The sequence below is a fragment of the Capsicum annuum genome, chromosome 3 (assembly GCF_002878395.1).
Source record: "Capsicum annuum cultivar UCD-10X-F1 chromosome 3, UCD10Xv1.1, whole genome shotgun sequence".
Lineage (NCBI taxonomy): Eukaryota > Viridiplantae > Streptophyta > Magnoliopsida > Solanales > Solanaceae > Capsicum > Capsicum annuum.
In genome coordinates, this window is record NC_061113.1 from 169,224,981 (window position 1) to 169,237,735 (window position 12,755).

The following is a 12,755-nucleotide window of genomic DNA, read 5'->3' on the forward strand; positions in this document are numbered from 1 at the left end:
CACATATGGCATAAAGTCAATTTTACTAACTACTGCCTATCCAGTTCATGCAATTTTTAGCAAATGGTTATCATGTCCCTAATCCTAATGCCATAATAAGATCCACAAAGTTCACACATAAATACATCAACATAGTTCTAATAACTCAAAATTTTGGAGGGGTATCACTAATCAATCAAAACATGACTACTGCCCTAAAGACTTAAAAATCTTCTAATTAAGCAAAAATACAACACAATACAAAATAAAACATAATAGAGCATAACATTATTCTAGACATTATAGTTCTACAACCACAGCGTGGCTGACAGGAAATAAAGTACATCAATAAAAATCTGCAGCGATATGGTATACCCATCCTCAACTGAAAACTGCATACTGTCCTCAGTGCACTAAAATAAAGAAAAACATAGGGAAGTGAGAACATACCTAGGATGCACTAGGCACCCAAATCAAGAGCATCCCCATATAAGGGCATATCAACTAACAGAGATGGTGGTGGTAGCGGTGCACTATTAGTGGATGCACCCTCTGCTATAGATGTATGCCTCTGCCTATTGATGAATGTAGTCTCTAAATAATCATGTCTGTCCTTTTTAACGACCTCCTCTTCTATAATATCAGGATCCTACAAGTCGTCTAAGTGACCTATCTTAGTACCAACTACAGGGACCTCATCATTATCCTTCTCAAGGAAATCAAAGTATCTTGGTGCATATGGAGATGATATCTAGACCATAGAGGGTGTAATCGAGGGAGTAGCTGCTATATGTCTCTCTACAAGAGAATATACCTCTGCTCATAGGATATCAAAATCCTTTCTCATCTAAAGTAGATCTGGTACACTTGTCTCTATATATCAAGATGTAACCCGTCTCTTCAACTCATCGATTTATGTCTAAGAATTAGCATGCAGCACTGATAGTATGGCTCTCTAAGTAGCCTCCTATCTAGCCTCAGCCTGCTCAAATTTAGTCCTAACCCTAATCTCATCTGCTTGAAGAGAATAGTTATCTCAGTCTCAACAACCTTCAACCGAGCAACTGTGACCCTTTGCCTATCCACTAATCTATGAAAAAACTCATAGAATACAGTAATCATACCTATCATAGGAGCTATAGAGAATGGAAGAGCAGGCTCTGTATATGCACCAACTGGCTTTGAGGTCGAAGTCAGGGATGAAGAAGATGTAGCTTGTGTCCCCTCGCCCTGTGTACTCAAATCTGGAGCTTTTCTCTCTGCTCACCTATCTCCATATCAATACTAACATATGCAATATATTGATGTACCTTATCAGGCTCTACGAAAATGACTGGGCCTATAGTATCGCTACTCGCAGTCTTAGTCTCCTAAAAGTTCCTAAAGGTGCTATACCCTTCATAGTCCTCATCTGTGTAGTTGCAGTCAGAAGTACCCTCTTGTCTATACCTAGTAACTCAGGCACATCGGCCTCATAAAATAGCCTCTAAATTAGGCATGGGAAGGGAAAATTAGTCAACTCCTTAAATACTCTGTCATGCAACTCATTCCAAGAAATAGCAACAAAATCAACATTATAACCAGCCATAAGACAGGCAACTAGTGTTGCTCCCTCCTATGTTAATGTATTATCTGAAATAGTAGGTATCAGTAAGTATCTAATCAGCAGCCACCAAAACTTGGTCTCTAATGTCAATAGGCCTTTTTTGATCATAGATTTCCCCTCAATTCGTGGGTCCACATCCCAGTGGTGAAATATAACCAGCTATCCACCTAGCCATCTTAACCCTCTCTAGATTGTTCTCATCATCCTGCTAGTTAGGTTCCATTTGTATACTTGGTGGAAACTAGCATATCTTAAACAAACCCTTCGCATAGGCTCGACGTGCACGAGATGATAGGATTCAAGTAGAAGGGGGCTTAGGAGAGAAGGATTTGAGCAACAAATATATTCTGGCAGCCTCAACAGCATAAATATCCAACAACTATTTAGTGAGGGTCTTCACTTCTTTATTCAGCCCTTGAACCTCTACAGTAAGCTCTATAACCTTGGCTTGGAGTTTTTCATTTTCTGCTATAAGTTCCTTAGTGGCACAAGGTCCCCTAGAGGATAACTTCTGATTCTGTATCCTTTGCAACTAACTAGATCCTTATTTTCTCTATCTGCTTGCTTAAATTCTCCAGAGTAGATAAAAGCTCTGACACTTGGGACTTAATTCCCACCTTTCCTTCTATGCATTCATTTTCCACCAATGTTGTAAGATTGAACTTTTGTTTGACTATTCTAAGAGTCCCCTTTTATCCCAATCACTCCAAAGTAATTAAACACCTTGTTCAAGAAGTACCCATATGGAATCTCATGTCTTCCTTCCTTCTTATGGATCACCTTGTTCATACGCATAATCATAAGATCAGGCAAGCTTACCAACTCAAATTTACTTAGATACTCAATCTAAAATAGATCAACACCAAAGGCAATGGTCTTTTTCTCTAACTTGGGCAAAAGGACCTTATTTATAAATTCAAACAATAACTGGAACTCACTTGTGAGAAATTTCTTCCTCACACCAACTATTGAAGTCCCTCCTACTTTAGAAGCATCAATCATGAACTCAGTTGAGGCCTATTGTTTTATAATAGTCCTCATGCCAATTGTAGGCACATCTAAATATTTTCCCAGTGCCTCTTCATCCAGTTTCATTTTCTTTCATTACACCTTTACAGTCAGACTTAACCCATCTTCTGAGAAATCTATTGAATAATAGAATTCTCTTACTTTATTTTTAAAAACCATAGGAGTTGGTTCCTCTACAAAATGTGACCATCCCTGGTGCCTTACAAACTCAACAAATTCTGTCATTCCAGGTTTCTCATAAATCTTTGGATCAAATATTCTTTTAGTCAATACCTTATGAGTTTTCAAGATAGAATTTCTTGCTTCTCTAGATGCTGACTTCTTTTCTTCCTCCTTTCTTCTTTTTTCGTCTCACTTCTTGGCTCTTTCTTTCAATAGATTTTCTCTTCTTGGGATTGGGTCCCTCAGAGATTTTCTTTCTTTCGATAGAAATATGTTTTTTTTTTTTACATTAGGGCTACCGAATTTGGACTTGAGGACCTGGTCCTCCCTACCACATGAATTTTTTTCTCTTCTTAGTTGCAGCAGAAACACCAGAGCCAACTTCTTCACCTTCTCTAACCTCTACAACCTTTACATTCTCTACCTCCACCCCAACAGCTTTCTTCAGTCTTCTTATCTTAGCAATAGAAGACTTGCTAGCCTTTATAGCATCCATCAATAATTTTTGTTCTGACCCCCTAGTTGAATATGATCTAGTTACCTTCATACCCATATCAACCACTTTTTCTTTCCCTTTACTTACCCTTTGTTTTTTCATGGACCACCTTAGAGGTAGTTCATCCTCATATACCTTATCTTCCTCATTTAGAGGTAACATAATTTATCCACCTTTTAGCACAACAACCTTGTTACTTGCTACTTGCTCATCCACACAAAATGAAATTTCCTTGAGATCATTTGCATGCAGAAGTAAATTTTCAGCCACCTAATCTACATTGTTGGAAAAATCAAACCTCTTTATAGGTATTTCTTCATCAAACAGTTGAGCCTTCATCAAACAGTTGAGCAAAAATTAGGTTTGAATCAGAGGAAGTAGGGGAACCAGATACTTGTAAGTTTTTTTAGAGTTCTTTACCTTTTAATTTTTCAGAGGGAAGAGTGATTTGAGATACCTCTAAATGTGATTTTGGTTCTTCTGATAAAAAAGAAACTTCTGATTGAGGGTTTTCTTGTTCCATTGGTGAACCAAAACCTTGATTTGAATCCTCTACCGTGTATGACTCGTTAAAAATTTCTATGATTGAGAAAGTTTGGACGAGGACAGACTTAGTTAGGGGTTATGAATTTCCTGGAGAGGACTCAGTAGACAAAGTTAATATAGGTTCTTGGTTGAGGAATCGAGGATATTTCTTCTATGGTAATTGGTGTTAATGGATCAGAGGTTTTGATTTTAAGCTGTTCAGATTGATTTTCTGGGGCCTTAATGGGAGTTGAGAAAGTGGGAATATTTGTCTTTTCAATTTTATTTTTGAGAAAGAGAGAGAATAGGACCAATTTGATTTAGAGATAATGGATAATTTAGGAAGATGATTTGAATTTCTTTGGAGAAGAGTGAAGTAAAAAGGTTTGATTTTGTAATTAAGGGAGGTGATCGTTTGATATTTAAAGGGTGCCTTTTTTTAAATGACACGTCTGACTATAATAGGTGTGACACTTCACATTTGTTGTGGATAGACATCTTTTGTTCAGATAAGGAAGGACATATGGATTTTAAGAGTTTTCTTATTTTTAAAGCACATTATTTTGATACTAACCTTGAGAGATGGGACCAGCTCCCTCTGTTTCTTGAGTAAATCTCTATTTGTTTTTTACCTTAACTATTTTCCTCCAAAACTATTCCCATGGGTGTATACCTACAAAGGTACAATACTGATTTAGACCAATATGAACCTACTTTACAAAGCATACATGTCTCCTAAAGCATAGCCAATTTTATGGAGAAAAACTAATTCATTTAGTAGGTCAGGCTGTTTTGATCAATTCCATCCTCGACTTGTTGGATTTAGTACACTACTTCATTCCAAGATATGATCTGTCGGTAGGTTTGGGGACCAGGTCCTAGACTTGATATTTTTTTCAATCTTGCTAACGTTCCTCAATCATTGATTATAATCCAGTTAGTATTTTTTTTGAACATCTTTTGCAATTTTTGTGCTCACTTTGGGACAAGAATGCTGAGAAAACCATGAAATTTCTTATTTGAGCTCTTGTTTGGATTCCAGTCTCCAAAGATGAAGTTAGATTGTCAAGGGGATGAGAAGATTTGTTTTTCTAGTTTGTCCTTTTGAGATGAGTTTTACAGTGACCAGGTCCCTAAAGAATCTCCACTGGACCCTTTTTGATACTCTTTCAGCTGGAGTAGGGGTTTGTAACTGAGATTTGGATCACCATTACTTTTATCATTTCAACTGTATCATTGATTCCTTTGACCATCATCTTCAGCAGTATCATCTCTTTGAACAAGAATGAGTTCTTTAAATTCTAAATCTTCATCATCATTTGAATTCACCAGCTTTCCTGACTCATCAAAGATCAGATTCACAGTTTCTTCAACACGCATAGTTCCATTTTGTTAAAATCTCAGTATGCTTAACTTTATGAGGTGTAATACACAAGTACAACTTCATTTGAGTTTTCTAGGCAAAAAAATAACCAGAGCCTTATAGATTTCATCCTTGGTTCTCAAAAACACTTTCTAGGAGAACTTGGAGAAGTCATCCACAATGTCATGCACATACTCCTCTCTCCTCTACTTTGAACTTGTTATTTGGAAATTTTAGCCTTGGCATCCCACGGACCAGTTCTTTTAAAATTAACTATTTCAGCAAAGAGAAACTTACATATACCAACATATTTTTTATCTTCTAGACTTTGAGAATAACTCTTCCAAACTTGAAGCTTGACACAGTGTTTCCATAAAATGAGAATTTAACCTTATTACCTTTTCCAAATGAGACACCTCTATCTTGAAGTGTCTTGATATAGAGAATATTGTTAAACCTTCCACTCATATACTTTGAACATTTACTATCAATGAACCAATTCTAACTGCAATCCCTTTTTCCCAATTACAAATAAAGTCATTTGTTAGATTTGGGAAACCACTTGAGTTTTTGTTCATAGCAAAAGAACGAGGGTGTGATCAAGTCCTTCTTAGCCCATCTAGGTAATATGAGCTTCTTCATATTCTTCAAAGATTTGGAACCCTTAGGATAGGTATTTTCTTGTTGGATATATCTAACACTGTTCACTCTAGCTCTAAACCAACTTTGATAGTTTCTCTTCATGTGACCATCTTTTTCACAATAAGTGCATAGAGGTTTATGGACTTTGTTTCTAATATCTTGAACAGCCTTACCATGAGACCCAAGTGATTGAGCTTTGTAATGATACCCAATGCCCTTACCATTATTTACTCCTTGACTAGTTAAATTAGAAAGAATCTATGAGAATGTGGTCCATTGTAGAGATTTATTAAGTTCTTATCTCAGACGAACCAGGTCCCTTTCTAACTCTTCATTCTTTTGGAGTGCAGTCATGAAATGCTTTTGAGAATCCTTCAATTTTTTTTCAAGCTCAATTTGAAGCTTTGAGGATTCTTTCTTTCTTTTACCAACAAAATCATTTGTTTTCTCCAAACTTAGGTTTTTAAATTTCAACTTAGCAACATGTTCCTCAGTTTTAGATATCTGGAGAGTTAAAGCAATTAATTCAAGCTCTGATCTTCTACTTTCTCTTCAAGATCATTTTTCTTCCCTTTATCATCAGTATCATCTACTTTCTCCAGTTGACTCACTACACTCAGATTTTGAGATTTCAACTTAGTAACCTGTTCTTCAGTTTCAAATATCTGGAGATTTAAGGTAATTAATTCAAAATCTTGATCTCTACCTTCTCTTCTAAAGAATTTTTCCTAGCAGTCAGTTCACACATAGAATCAATCAACATATTAACAAGCTTTTTTTACCTTTCAAATAAAGTAGTTTTCCAAGTTTTCTTTAATGTCAGAAAAAGTTACCTGATTTTCTTCTTCATCGTCAGTGTTTTCCATGAGATCAAGCAAGGAATAAAAAGTCACTTTCTCATCCTCCACTGCGAGCATGAAAACATTTTCATGCTTCCCATCTTCCCCAGTTTCACTGGAAGAATCCCCTTAGACAGCTAAGCCTCTTAACTGCAAAATCAGCTGTAACCCTTTTTCTTGATTTTATAGGGACCTGGTCTCTGTTCTTTCCTTTGTTACCTTCAGTCTTGAGATATTCTCGGTGATTCATTTTGTGCATTAGACAGCCCTTAATAAAATGCTCAAGACTTTCATATTTGTGACAAACTTCAATAGCGCCTTCATTTTTACTGCTACTTCCTCTTCTTTGAAACTGACCACTTTTCTTCATTTTCTAACAATTTTTGTTCAAATAGGCAACATTTGTGTCTTCTTCACTTGATTAAGACTTTGTGGCCTTCAAAGACAGAGATTTTTCTCTTTTTTCTCCTTCTTCTCTTATCCTTGCTGCTTTTTGAGCTCATAAGTCTTCAAATTACCAATTGGTTTATTCATTGTAAGAGTTTTTAGGTTTCTTGCCTCAGTGACAGCATCCACTTTGCTTTCCCAGCATTTAGGAAGAACCCCCTGAATTTTTCTTACTTGTTTGTACAAAGGAATTACTTCTCCTAAGTAGTGAAACTTATTGGTGATTGAAGTGAATCTTGTATGCATCTCTTGGATAGTTTCTCCTACTTTCATGGTAAAGGTTTCATACTGAGTAGTTAGCATATCAACTTTTGAATCCTTCACATCAGTGGTTCCCTCATGATCAGTCTTCAATTAATCTCAGATTTCTTTAGCATTTTCATATGCAAAACTCCTATTGTATTCATCAAGCCCTATGCTACAGACTAGCAGTTTCTTGGCCTTATAATTTTACTCAACTTTCCTTCTATCTTCATCAACATACTCTCTCCTACTTTTAACAACCATTCGAGTTATGTCTCCTTCTCTGGCCTCTCTTACTGGCACATAAGGACCATCAAGTATTACATCCATTAGCGCACTATCCTCAGCCATAATGAAGTCATACATCCTTGTTTTTCACCACACATAGAACTGCCTATTAAATATAGGTGGTTGAGTAGTAGATTGCCCTTTTTCCAGATTAGGTAGAGCAGCCACGATAACCAAATCACTCTAGGTGTTAACCTTTTATAGTGATTTGGCTCTAATACCAATTGATAAAACGTAGGGGATTGCACCACACTATTAGGTACCAGGTCCCTTAGATTCAATCACAAAAAATCAAATCGTAAAGCACTAAAAAATTAAAACCTTGCAGAAAAGTAAATAACACAGTATTTAGCATGGAAACCTCATTGCTCAAGAGGAGAAAAACCATGGCTTGCCCTCGCAAGTACTCAATAATTCACTATAATCAAACTCTTGATTACAGACTCTATTTGAACATAAATCTAGGCTCCACCTACTTGCAATAACTCTATTACAAAACAATCTTAACAACTTTGTCAAGAACACAACTCAATACTGATTAATTCTAACCAATATTAAACTCAAGCAACTCTACCTAAGCACTCTCAAGAATACAAGGAAAAAATATTACTCTTATAACATGAGTAATTCGATTACAGACTCAAGACTTTACTCAAGAACTCTCTCTTTCAATTTATACATAAATCAAAAGCTTGAGCGATGTTGCAAACTTGAGTTTTCGCCTCTATCTCACTTTTATATTTTGATCTTGCAAAAACTCACCAATTGAGAAATATTCTTTTCCTTTTATAGTGGAATAATGATTAGGGTATAAATCTGATTGGGTCAGGTGTCCTCAAAGGTACAAGCTCACCTGCTCAGTTTGTTACACTAGAAGACAAAACTGCGCCAGATAGTGACAGCTCTACTGGATTCATGAAGACCTAGGGACCTGGTCCCTTGTTGTCAGCTACACATCATCAAAATAAGAAATAACAATAACCATTATTTCTTTGCTCGCCACCATCGCCATATCACATTCAATTCTTTTTCTCTCTTCTTCTTCTTCACCATACACCACCATTATCGCCATCAATTTCTTTTTCACCACCATCTTCAATTCTTTCTTCTTCGCCATTCATCACCTAGTAAACTCACCACATAAATCAAAGCTAAAATTGTTACAATTGACAAAAGCATTAAATTAAAACAAATATTAATTCTTACAATCCAGACAAGAAAATTCAACATTAATCAAAGAACTCAAAAAAATTGTTTTTAGTATTCTTTAAATTAAAACTTCTAAAACACCTTTTGATAGTATAATCAAAAGATATATACTTGAACCCATATCAAAAAAGCAACATATATCTAAAAAGTCACTATTAATTTAGTAAAGACCAATAAAAAATTTTAGCTAAAGCCCATTAAATTATTTACTCCGTCGAATTAGATTTTTTGAAAAATAAAAATTTATAATAAAAAACTATTGAAAAATTTGTAATTTTAATAAAACAACGATTTTTCATTCAAAAAGTTATATTTTCTTAACTTGTGGCTCATTGATTATCATAGCTATGTTATTTAAAAATAGAGGAGTTGTATGTTTTTATTTAAGGAATGCATATTATGATAGAACTATATTTAAAAATCTACCAAAATATTGTAAATACTAATAAATAAAATAGACCAATCCCAAAAATATAAAGAACTAAAAAAATATTATCTAAGAAACGAAGAGAATTAAAAATAAGAAAAGAAAGACGACAGTATAATTTAATTGTTGGAGTATGTCAAAAATCAATAAAAGTACAAAAAGAAGAAATATCATATTTAGAAGCTCTAATAGATAACCTAGAATACATATATCAACATGACTTATATACAATCAAATAGATAAAATGAATAAAGAAGAATTCATAATAGATGAAAAAACATATGAAAATCACGAAGTATTAAAAATAAGAATAGTATTTTCTAATTTAGGAAGAAGATATAATAAAATAGGTGAACATATATATTTAATGTTATTTTCTTATATCTTATTCCTAAATTAGAAAATACTATTCTTATTTTTAACCCTTCGTGATTTTCATATGTTTTTTTCATCTATTATGAATTCTTTTTTATTCATTTTATCTATTTTATTGTATATAAGTCATATTGATATATGTATTCTAGGTTATCTATTAGAGCTTCTAAATATGATATTTCTTCTTTTTGTGCTTTTATTGATTTTTGACATACTCCAACAATTAACTTATACTGTAGTTCTTTTATTGATTTTTGACATACTCCAACAATTAAATTATACTGTAGTCTTTCTTTTCTTATTTTTAATTCTTTTCATTTCTCAGATAATATTTGTTTTAGTTTCTTATATTTTTGGGATTGGTCTATTTTATTTCTTAGTATTTATAATATTTTGGTAGATTTCTAAATTTAGTTCTATCATAATATGCATTCCTTAAATAAATACATACAACTCCTCTATTTTTAAATAACATAGTTTTGATACCAAAGTGGGGGGGTACTTGTGGTACTAGATTTACCATATTTGTTGAAATGCTATGTCATAGCATTCCTTAGTTATTTGTTTAACCTTATTAATTCTTCTATATTATTTTTAAGGTACACTTATGCCCCATATTTCTAGTTTTTATGTAGTCGAGTAGATTTTTTTTCATAAGTATTTCTATCAATCTTATTTTCTCCATATATCTCCTCCAATATTCTAAGTATTTGTAATTTATCATTTTAGTCTGAGTAATACCAATCTAAATAATAATATCTACCATCAAAATCTATATTTTCTAACTCGTGCTCTATCCCTTCAGTATTTAGTAACTCATCTTCATAATCAAATATCTTTTTCCATATGAGTTTTCTTATATCTATTATTTCTATATCCTTAAGTATATACAAAATAAGTATCTTGACCCTATCTATCATTTCATCAGATAAGTAGTTAGTCATTTTATTTCATATGATGCTTATTTTAAAATATTCCTTTCAATCATATACATAACAAAATATGATTATCTTAGATCACTATGTATTAGATTATTCTTAGATAATTATGTTCATCTGTCACTATTAGCATGGTATTTTTGGATACTTCTTCCCTAAACAGCGCATCAACTCTGATACTACTCTATCACAACTTCTCTGTATTACTGGTTTCACCTTTAGGATGACATAGTTCTGGGAATTTTTCTTCTTTTCCTCTTTGCTAATAAACTTCAGAACATATTATCCTCCAAATAATTCTACTATATAGTAACTAACATGACTTATTTTATTATATCATGATTGTCAGGAATTTATGAATTTAGTTATTCATAATTATAAATGAAAATACCTGTTCTTGTAGGTTTGATGATTCTGAGCTTTGATTTTCCATAGTTGAGTATAAAACTGAATATCTTATTAAATATTTTGAGAGATTTTTGGTTGTGTACAAGGAGGCTTGCTTTTCGTTTAGAAAGTCTTGCCTTAGATCTGGCGATTGGCTTACATTTATAATCTACAAAATAAAAATCCGAACACTATTCCTATTCTACACTTGTCAAAAAAGTGAAAAACTAATAATGGCACTTGCCAAAAAAGTCAAAAGCTCATAATGCTATACAATAATTTACGTCTAAAAACTATCTAATAATTCACATGTCACTTTCACAGCTTTAATATCTTGTCTCCTTGTCTCTTGCCTTTATTTTTCCATTAGTCTGTCTTTTTTTATGTTGCTTTCTATCTCCTGTTATCTATTTTCCAGCTAGCTTCTTTTCATCCTTATCTTCTTGGTTGATTTTTGTCTTTATCTTTTCATTCTAGTTGGACTTCTGGAATAATATTATCTTCTCTGTTACATCTCGAACATTGATGATCTGGATATTTGTATCCTATTAATTTACAATATCTTGTCAATAATTCTTCTAAAATAAATTCCTTCTTAATTGCTCTTGTAGTTGGCTGTTTTTCTGGATTGAGTAATGTCATAATCCATTTTTGAACTTCTTCCATATCTGACTGTCGTAGCTCCCTTGAATTTGAATAGATCATTAGCTAGTTTCACGAATAGTAACTCCATATAGGGTTTCCATTGAGATAATTATTTGCTAGCTCTTGAATAATCGTAGATATTCCAATAATTCGTTTATTTGCATAGAAATCTGGTATTTCTACCTTAGGTATTTCTGGATGCTGTCTAATATCTTCTGGTTAATCCAATTTTTACAACTTGAATAACTGGTTTAATTTCGTCATATAGTATCTCTGCTGGGGCAGTATAAAACATTATAAAAAATAGGTTTCCTTTGGTTATTTTGTTTTTGTAGGTCAAAAATGCTCTATATATCTCAAGTATAGGTGATAATTCATTTTCGTCTTGGGTATACACGGTATTAAGTAGTTTGTAACTAAAACAAGTTCTTACTAGGTTTGGATTGGTTTTTGGTAGGGCGATTAACGTGTTGTATCCTTATAGTTTTTGTGTTACTAGTTTAGGTGCACGCGCGCATGTACCTCACTTTAATGAGTTCAAATGTTAATAAATATGAATATAATAATTAAATTCAACATTTTTTGAATATGTAGAGATGGAGAATTTATTTAATTAAACCTAACCTTTGCCAAAAAGATTTCTCAAAGCCGATTGACATTCATCTACCACCTGTAAAATGTAACAAAACAATACGATAACAGAGGCATCACAACAATACAATTAAATCTAACCTTTAAACATAATTTTCTCAAAGTCGTCTGACACTCATCTATCACCTGTAAACTATAATAAAATAATACGATAATAGAAATATCAAAATAATGCAACTAAAACTAACTATTACACATAAAAAATTTTCTCAAAACAGAAATATCAAAACAATACAACTAAACCTAATATTTACCTAAAAAAATTCCTCAAAGCCAACCTACATTAATCTACCACCTATAAGTTCATCTACGACCTATAAACTACAATAATTAATACAATAGTGATCATAAAACTTTAATTTTGATGAAAATAATTTCTGTCTGAGCAAAAATTTTGACCCAAAAGAATAACTTGAATGAAAACAAAGATGATATATAAACAAACACGTTGAATTCTATTGCGTTGATAAAATAGTGGAGATATTGAGGGTTAGAAAATTAAGA

General features: G+C 33.1%; 1 long non-coding RNA gene across 1 annotated transcript; it reads right to left on the bottom strand.

The window, feature by feature from the left end:
* Positions 1 to 7,964: 7,964 nt before the first annotated feature.
* LOC107852282 lies at positions 7,965 to 11,436 on the bottom strand. The gene is made up of 2 exons (XR_001669366.2): positions 10,960 to 11,436; positions 7,965 to 8,743 (listed from the first exon to the last, which is right to left on the bottom strand). It is a non-coding gene; the product is annotated as an uncharacterized LOC107852282 (long non-coding RNA).
* Positions 11,437 to 12,755: the final 1,319 nt, after the last annotated feature.